This window comes from Nannospalax galili, unplaced genomic scaffold, assembly GCF_000622305.1.
Source record: "Nannospalax galili isolate Female #2095 unplaced genomic scaffold, S.galili_v1.0 scaffold976, whole genome shotgun sequence".
In the NCBI taxonomy this organism is placed as follows: Eukaryota; Metazoa; Chordata; class Mammalia; order Rodentia; family Spalacidae; genus Nannospalax; species Nannospalax galili.
Window position 1 is genome coordinate 1,514,343 of NW_008339381.1, and position 10,247 is coordinate 1,524,589.

Below are 10,247 nucleotides of genomic sequence, written 5' to 3' on the forward strand. Positions count from 1 at the left end.
GAGGGAGGGGAAGCAGTAAGTCCTGTCAGTAAGAGCATATGCCTTATTTACCTAGGTATTTGCTACAGAGGTGAAAAGTCTTGTTCAAGACTGAGAGAAGAGATAACGTTAAAACTTCCGGACAAAGTCAAGGTGCATCTCTGCTTCTGTGATTGGATCTGTGCCCAATCTGATAAACACCACATTTTTCATCAGCGCGGAACTTGAGGAAAGCAACAAGAGCCAGTTCCCAAGTAGAACTGGCACTCAAGCAGGTAAGTACATTTCCAATCAGCCCTGCGTGAGTCTTATTAACACGGTAGTGACAGAGGATAGGATTTGTATGCTCTAATCAGTTTACAAATTGCCTTGGAAAATTGCTCCCTCATTTAATTCTCCAGTAATCCCAAGGTCAGTTACTTAGTATCACTTTAGAGGTGAAGACATGGAAACTTAGGGAAACAAACTAATATGTCCAAGATCAGAAAGTGTCAGCCAGGGGACTGTTCCTGACACCAACCCTTATTCCCTTTCTACAGATGCAGCAATCAGCTTGCATGTCCATCTAAATCAAGAAAGTTCAGTTAATAAAGGTAGCATTGAAGCCAGTAAGCAGCCCTTCACCTGGGTATCACCTGCTAACCATCATACTGATCACCCCCATCCTCCCGTTTTCTCATATTTTCAAAAATGGAAAAGGAAATGTGTGAAAGAACTTCCTCTAGGGTTCTAGTCTACGGAAGACAGGGTCAAGGATGGAGAAGCTGCACAACAGGGACGGATGTGGCTGTACCTAGAGTCATCACAGGCCTTTTCTCAAAGGTCTAGTATGCAAGTCTAGTTTCGGTCTTTTGGTCTACAACACAGGCTGTTTGAACATGAGCACTTAGCTATCCCCTTCTCAAGATACTCCAGAGTAACGTGTCTATCCTGATGTATCTCTGGCTTTTTGTCAGAACTGACGGTCAGGATGATGAAAATGTATTCTGGGATGCAAATATACCACAGCATAAATTATTTCCTCACAGATCTGAGCTTTGGGAATGAAAAGATAAATAAAATTTTTCTTTTTTTTTTCTTTTTTGTGTATGGTAGATACATGCATATGCAGGTATGTGTATGTGTGTGTGTGTGTGTGTGTGTGTGTGTGTGTGTGTGTGTGTGTGTCCAAATCAGGTGTCTTCCTTAATCACTTCCCCCCTTGTTTTTTTTGAGACAGCATCTCTAGCTGATCCTGGAGCTCACTGATTCAGCCAGATAGGCTGGCCAGCCCCTGAGACACTCCTGTCTCTATGTTCTAGGGATTATGAGCATACACCACCATACCTGCCTTTTTACATGGGTGTTGGGGATCCAAACTCAGGTCCTTCTGCTTATGCAGCAAGCACTCCACTGACTCAGATATCTCCCCAGCCCTGAAATGTTTTACTAGGAAATAAAATGCTTCTTCTTATAACAAAAGAATAGTTTGACTCTTTCCATTTGGTTATGTGGACTTATAAATGCTTAGAAAAATGGAGAAAGAAAAATGATTATAATCTCACAAAACACTTTTAAAGATACAAAATATGCTGGGCATAGTGGTGCAAACCTTTAATCCCAGTACTTGGGAGGCAGAGACAGGCAGATCTCTGTGAGATCGAGGCCAGCCTGGTCTACATAGCAAGTTCCAGGCTAGCTAGGGCTATAAGGAAACCTTGTCTCAAAAAAGAAAAAAGAAAGGAGATATTACTAAATCTTATAAGAGTAACCCATCCAATCTTCAAAGGAACTAAAAATTTCTTGGTGTGAAGGGCAAAAAGAAGCATATAGGATTCTTTCTACGATTATCAATATTGTCTGGGGGGGCTCTCCCTCCCCTCGTGGGCCATTGGCCACCGATCCACGAGGACAAAGGGAGCAGAAGCGACGAAGAGGGTCAGGAAGGCCAGTGAGCATGATGGAAAAGACCTTCCTGGAGTCTGCTTCAGTGATACAGCTCGTTTATTCAGGGGGTCAGGGAAAATATAGTGTGGAGGCAGCAGCCAAAGCTTCAGCTGATAGGTGCTCATAGTATGCTTTATTTACATGTGGTGGGGGGATCCTATCATCCGACTATAGGGCAATGCCTAATTACCATAAAGAAAAAACCTGGGGGCAGTTTTATTGCAGGTAACTATGCCCAAGGTCATGTTCCAAATAAGGTCAAGCATCCCTGCTTGGAGGCACTTTCCAGATAAGTCAGGCAGAGAATAGGAGGGCCCCACTGAGAAAGGGAGTCCTCCATACAGTGCCAAGCTCCTTAGAGCTCTCTGGACATGGTGGACTGCAACCTTAGCAGCAGGGTCCCCCAACAATTGTCAATGTCTTCAACTTCATGATTAAATATTATTAATCACCTATTCATCACTTGGAAATTAATTAGCTTGATTCTCTAAATCATGAGTCAGGGAGCTGCTAGGGATGCTCAGCTGAGTAGCACACCTGGACGGGGCAAGTCATTCATGTCTGTGGGCCTTACCACCTGGAGAGGGCTTCAGGCATCCAAAGACTGAGCTGATCTCTCACATCTGTCCACAACTCTTACTTCCTCGTAAGATCTGGTTTATGAATTCCTATGACATCTTTTCCATATCATCCCCTCACTACTTCTCCAGTTTCCCCCTTTCCTAAATCTGAGACTACAAGTTTCTGTACAGAAGTCACTCATTCAAAGATAAGTCTGTGTTTCCGATATGTTGTGTTTTCCATGTACAATGTGTACACTCCCTGCTGTCCTTAGGATGTATGGCCACCCATGGAAGGGTCCCTAAGCCAGGCAACAGGAACCACAGTCAGCAATTCACTCATAATAGAGATGGAAGTGCTAGGTGAACAAAGCCCTTTCAACACTTCCATCTAAGAAGTCACCTCTGCTTGCTTACATAATGCCATCTTCTGCATCTAAGCTTTTCCTACTGACTCAGCCTGGAGTCAAGTACGAAACAAGTAACAGAGATCCTTGGGAAAGTATGTGTATCCTAAAGTGGAGGAGGGGTGGAGGGACGGCTCAGAGGTTGAGAGTACTAGTCGCTCTTGCAGAGGACTGGGTTCCATTCCTGCATCCACATGGCAGCTAACAACCATCTGTAACTCCAGTTCCACGGGATCCAGTGCCTTCTTTTGACCTCTATGGGCTTTATATCCATGTGGTACACTTACATAGATGCAGGCAAAACACTCATACACATAAAACAAAAATACATAAAAATAAAGCAGAGGAGAGAGAAAGAGGAATACATTGTAAATTTATGAGCTTAGGATGTGAACTGATTCTCAAAGGGGCTCCCCCCGTTACTGAGGATTCTGTCATCTCTTGCTTTTCCATGACCTAACATTGATTATCCTTTGGGGAAACACAGTTGAATTTCACTTGATAGAATTTGATTTTGCAGATCAAGCATATATACCGTTCATTCATTCATTCACACATTGGCATGAATCAACTCAACTGCAATCATTTCCTCTTAATGTGTGGTTTAGAGAGAAGCCCCGGGCTGAGGTCCCACCCCCAATATTCAGAGGAGAGCGGGAGAAAGGAAGGCAGCAATGCTTGGAGCACAGACCATTTCTGAACCACACTGCATTTTCGGGGCCTCTGATCAGTATGCGAGAAACATGGACCAGGGAAAGGCCTTGGGAAAGATGCCATAGACAAACTCCAGCTTTTCAAATTTGATTTGCACACGACAGTGAAGGGAAGAGGCCCTCTTCTTTCTCTGGCCTATATCACAAGCCCCCTTCTACCAAGGTCCACGCTTGACCCAATCTTCTAAAAGCTCGAGTACAAGCTGGCATGGTGTTTCGTGCCTTTACTTTTAGCACTAGGAGTCTGAGGCAGGACAATTATGAGTTTGAGGCAAATCTGGGCTACAAAATGAGCCCCAGGCCAGTCTGGGCTACATGTCAAGACTCTTTGTCTTTAAAAAGAAAAGTAAAGAAACAAAAAGCAAAGAAAAGAAAAAAAAGAAAAGTAAAGAAAGAAGAAAAGGGTATGATAGTAAGTTAAGAGCCTGCAGCCTACTACCAACCACATGTAAATGAGCTAAGGCATAGGCACGGCCTCTCGCTAACTACTGCAGTCTTCAATGGTAAGCTTCTGAAAATAATGTACTAAAGTTCTATGCTCCCTGACTGCCACACATGCAAGACAGACCTAAGGGAATAATGTCAAGAAAGGTCAGCTATGCCCTTCTGTCTAAAGCCTGTAGATCCCTAGAGATCTGTCAGTCCCCAGTGATGTCTCTATTTAGTGCTGTCAGTGGAGGCGGGAGAGGCCCAGAGGACTGCTAATGACTTGTGCTAACTGGAGCACAGAGGAGCCGCTGAATGCAAGCTAGACACGCTTCCCTTCAGGGAAAAGGAGTCAAACCTGATATCTGAGAGTGAGGAAAAGCAGAAAGGACTATGGGCTATTCATGAGCATCTTCATTTACATCTCTTTGAACCCATCTGCACATTGTGCTGAGGGGTGCACGGGGGAGGGGGTCAGAGCTACTCTATCCCATTATCATTTGTTTATTTTAGTATCAAACAGTGCTACTGAATCAAATGCACAGGTGCTTCATCACGCTCTATGACTGGAGAGAAAAGGATGATTCAACTTCATTGAGAAGAAAAATAGAAAATAGCTTCCTGTTTGATGAAAGGACCATGAAGACCACATGGACTGTCCATGGCACACCTTGAAGAAGCAAACAATTACCTGTGACCAGAATGGAAACAGTACATCATCCTGAAAGAGCAATGCCTGGAGACTGGTGTGATGGGATGTGCTTCCTTTGGTTTTCAGCTTAATGTCATTGGTGGCTAACACAATCCATGCTTCTGTGTAGCCAAAATCCTCCCAGCAAGCTATCTATCTCTGGGTTCTCTTACCTAAGTCTGCACCAGCCTGGTATGCAGCAATTTCAGAAGCAGGTTAATATAATTAAAGTAAAGCTAGACCATTTTACTGTGAGAAAAGATGACACCTGTCTCATATTGGCCTGGCAACAAGTTCCCACTGCCTCAGCGGAGCTGGTCTGTCAGCTGTCTGGGGTGGGCTCCCTTTTAAGTAATAACATGCAGGCAGCATCTCCTTCTGCTGTCAGTCAGAACGCACTCGCCCTCACACCGCATGCTTCAGTGCATCCGGTGAGAAGCCCTCACTCGGCCCCTTTATTAGAAGGCTGAGCGGTGCGCCAGTGGTGTTCTAACAAGGATCAGGCATCAGGATTAAGCACTGTGACAAAGAGGATCTAATAGGCTTGAAAGTGCATCTACAGACACGCTGGCTGGCTCCCAGACACAGGCTCACTTTGCTCACTCTTCAGTCAGGAGGCACAGGCCACCAGGGAAGCCAGGCAGTGCCGTGATTAGCAGTGACCCTCTGACCGATGCAGCGATGAAGATCATCTATCACTCAGAGGCTTATTCTGCAATTGCAAATTGGATTTTCTATTTTATTACCTGCAAAACAGATCACAGATGCTTCTACCCCCAGCCTCTAGTACAGCCTGCTTGGCCTTGCAATGGTAACTGTGTAAACTCTAAATCATGCAAAACAATCATTCTCCTTGCTAGTTATAAACGTGATTGAATGCAATAGGCAACCAAGGCCCCATTAATAAGCACACTCATTTTCACTTACGGAAATTGGTTGTTTCCCATAATCACATTGTGAGAATTCTTCCTGACTACTCCAGATTCTGAGACATGTGGCTAGAAGGATCATCCATCACATGGCAAGCAACTAGGGGGGACCTGAATAAATTTTTCACGTCATCAAGATGGTATTTCTGCCCTCCCCAATTTCATAATGGTGCTACAGAGAGCATTTAAATGAAAGCACTCTGAAAGCCAGGCTCTCTGCCCCACTCATAAAAACCTAAGACTGTGCTCTAACAAGGTACAACTAGAAAACTGTGGCCGACTGGGTATTTTATCATTAAGATTCCAAACCTGCCCAAACCGGGTAAGTGACCAGCCCGTGAAAGACCTACACAGGCCATCATGACAGGTGAAGATCACCCAGTTCTGCAGGAATTCCTACCTGGAAGCTTATCCTCAAACAACAGAACACAAAACAAAAGCTGCATTCATACCCACTTTGTACAGAGAGACAGTTTACAAATAAATCTAACTTTTATTATGATGAGCTACCCTACTAATTATAGAGATGTGTGATTATAGCTAACGGCTGACTATGAAAGTTCCTATTTTTTTTTCAGTTCTTTTTGACTGGATGAAAAACATTAAGACACAAAATGATGCTCATGGTGTAATAAGCAAATATTTGTAATAACTTAGGGGGTAATTAGAATGTTCATTACCAACTAGGTGGTAAGTAGTATGCAACAGCCACACTTTGAAATGCTATTCAGTAATTAAGAGACATTTGTATGGGCTGATCTAGACAGAGGTCTACATTATAATTTTTTAAGTGTATGCGTGTATTGTCTGTATGTTGGTAAGTGCACCTATGTCATGCAATGCCCATGGAAGACAGAAGAAGCTGTCAGATCCCCTGGAAATGGAGTTTCAGACAGCTGTTAGCTGCCATGTGAGTGCTGGGATTCGAACCCAGGTCTTCTGCAAGAACAGCCAGTGTTCTTGACCGCTGAGCCATCTCTCCAGCCCCCAACATTATAATTTTTAAAATTTATGAGTATACTATTTCTTACCAGTTTTTTGGTAAACAAAAGGCAGAAGAGAAATAATCCCAAGATTTTTGTATACACTTTATGTGAAAAAGAAAAAGAAGAAATACATCACAAGCTGTTAGTGCTGGCTTCCTCAGAAAAAAATTAAGGTGAGACAGAGATTTAAACCAGCAGGGAAAAAAAATAATAACATATTAATTTTCTCTTTCCAGAACTTCATGTTGTAGAGAGTGTGGCTAATTTTCAAGATTTAAAAAAGATTAAAGATAAAAAGATGAAAGGACACTGAAAGGGAATCTGTCCAAAACAAATTCAAAATACATCAAGCACAGAAATCACCACAGAGGAAGAAGACCACATTTAGGAATGCATCCTCCCATCCCCACAGTCGCCACGCTAGTGCTCCACTCTGTCTGTGTTACAGATGAAGGTCTATCAGGCCCGAAACGGATTAAGAATCTAGGTCTGAAGTTGCCTCTCTTTCTACACATCATCAGTGCAATCAAAGTAAGCCAGGCTGTCTCCTGTCAGCTCTCAGATTTATTCTGTGGGGCTTGCAAGGTCGCACCACAGTGGTGGCAATTGTCTGCCCAGCCTTCCAGGCAACCTGTTTTTAAATAGGCATTCTGCTCATTTCAGGCCTGCAATGCACCACTGCTTTACCACACGTGCTAAAATGAGCCGTGACTCTTCTCATCTAGTCCCAGGAAGGTATCATTTAAATAAAAAAGATTGTAAAACAAAAACAAGACCACCTGCCAAATGGATCCAACAAAAGCAGCTTTGGGTTTACGTGTGTGCTGGTGCAAAGGGGTCCAGAGGCCTTTTCCCAACGAAAAAGTCACACTTTACACTGTTTCCATCTCATGCTTTTCTTGGCCATTTGATATCTGTGATCCAGGGTAGGATGGGCTAGAAGGATCTCTCACTCACTTGTAGCTGTGATTACCTAGCAACAGGGCAGAGAGCATCCAGTACACAGCTCCACAGTGCCTTTCTTTTGCAAGTGGATTTGGCCACTAATAAATAATTCATAGTTCTAAACCTGGCATTGGTTTTGGATCCCCCTATCAGACTTCTGAATGTGGGAGGCAATACCATTTTGGCTTGCCAGATTTCCCTTGTATTGTGCACATAATGTCAGGTCTTACAGAAAAAAAAGCCCAGTGATTCTGGCTCTTATTTCACACACTCCATTCACTGACTCTGTGGCCGGGAGACTGTGGGCAAATTCAGTTTCCTCATCTGCCAAGTGAGGATAATGATATCAGTGGCTGGGATATGGATGAGCACCCAAGACTGTGCACGAGACGGCTCTGTGGGGTGGAAAGCACCAGAGTATAAAGCACCATTTCATCATTATCTGAAGTGAAACCTGCAGAGCAGGGAAAATGAGCATTTGGAGAACATTTATCTAAAGCAGGTGTATTTCCCCCCGAGGAACTGACATGTCAACTTTGCAAGCTGGCGCTCTTCTGAGGAAAGGGACCTGCTGTGATCAGAGGTCATTTCAGGGTTAAATGGGGTGGGAATGGGAGGGCTGGGTAGAGGAGGGAGTATGGGGACAGATATGGGAGGCAGAGGCAGGCAGATCTCTATGAGTTCAAGGTCCACCTGGTCTACATAGTGAGTTCCAGGACAGCTGGGGCTACAGGGAGACCCTGTCTCAAAAAGACCAAAAAAGTAAAAAAAAGAAAGAAAAAGCCCTGTGAAAACCTACCACTCTAGAAGCTTCTTAAAGTATATACATATATAAAATCAAAAGAGATTAAAAGGACTTACTTTATAACAGGGGGGATATTGCTCCTATGAGACTGTATGTTGGTAAGTAAAAGACCAATGCTAGGAATAAGCTGTTTGCCAGCAGTCCTGTAGGCCCTAAACACCACTGGCATTGTCCCTGTTCTTGATTACCCACCAGAACGTCATGGTAAGACCCTACAGCTGAAGACACTACATACATGAACAAACAAGGAGAAATCAAACTGGTGCTGGCTTAGTGCTGCAAGGTGTTACCCACGCTACCAGGAAGAAAAAAAATCATCGTCAATCTTACCCAGCTGTAAATCCTGTAAACTGTAACAACAACTGGCTTGGCAAGATATGCCTACCAGTGCAACAGTGGTATAAATATTATGGGAATAACGAACTATTCTCTAATTGGATTTAAGCTCCGCTTCATAGGGTGGAGCCTATACCTGACATTGATATCAGGTATAGGAGCCTGAGGCTAGACAGATCACAGGACATGGGAGAAATCATAATACTAGTTATAGTATTAAATTGACCCCTAATGATTCGTTGTTATATCTATAGATTAATGCATCTCTCAAATCTCACCAGAGAAGTTTTCTTAAGCAGCAGATGGTAATTAACACAGAAACCAACAACTTGCCAATGTGCAGAGAGTAAGAGGCCTTTGAGTGCCTATCTGTATCCCTAAATCTAATCCTAACCATAACTCTAACCCTAACCCTAAACTCTACCTTAATCCTAACCCTAACGATAACCCGAAACCGAACATGAACCCTAAATCAAACCCTTACCCAAACCCGACCCCTAACCCTAACTTCTAACGTAACCCTAAACTGAATGTGAACCTGAAACCAAACCAGAACCCTAACCTTAACCATAACCCAAACCCTAACCAAAACCCAAACCTTAACCTGACCCCAAACCCTAGCCATAGCCCTAGCCCTAGCCCTAAACCTAACCTTAAACCTAACCCTAACCCTAACCCCAACCCTACAACTGACCCTAATTCCTAACCCCTAACCCATAACAGTAACCTTAATCTGAACCAGAACCCTAAACCTAACCCTAATCTCTAACCCTAACCCTAACCTGAATATGAACCCGAACCCGAACCCTAACCGTAACACTAACCAGAACGAGAACCCAAACCCGAAACTGAACCCTAATCAGAACCCAAACCCAAACACGAACCTGAACCTCAACCCCAACCCCAACCCCAGGCCCAACCCCAACCCCAGTCCCAACCCAAAGATGAAACCTTACCTGATTCATTACTCGAACCTGAACCCGAGACATAACTCCAGCCCAAAATCGAAACCGAACCGAAATCCTAACCCTAACACGAACCCTAACCGAACCAGAACCCTAATCCTAACACTAACCCTAAACCTAACCCTAACCCTACCCCAGTGCCCTAGTCCTAGCTCTATCCCTAACCCTTAACACTTCACCCTAACCCAGGACTAGCCCTAGCCCTAACAATAACCCTAACCCCTAAGCCCTAACCCCTAACTCTAAACTTAACCCTAAACCTAACCCTAACCACAAGAACAAGCGCAAATCCAAGCCCATCCCCTAATCCTAACCCTAACTCTAACCCTGAACCTAACCCTTACACCTAACACTAAACCTAACCCGAACCCTAACCCAAACCCGAACCCTAACCCTAGACATAGCCCTAGCCCTAGCCCTATCCATAGCCTTAGCCCTATCCTAACCGTAACCTTAACCTAAACCTAAATCTAACCCGAAACTGAACCCTAATAAGAAACCATAGCTGAACTCGAAACCACACTCAAACCCTAATGCTAACACTAACCCTAACCCTAAACTTTAAACCTAACCCAAACC

The 10,247-nt window shown here is 43.9% G+C and overlaps 1 protein-coding gene across 3 annotated transcripts in view; it reads right to left on the minus strand.

Moving 5' to 3' along the window:
* The window catches only part of Rsu1 (Ras suppressor protein 1), a 229,299-nt gene that overhangs the window by 109,384 nt on the left and 109,668 nt on the right, over positions 1–10,247 (minus strand). The gene's annotated exons all lie outside the window — the stretch shown is intronic.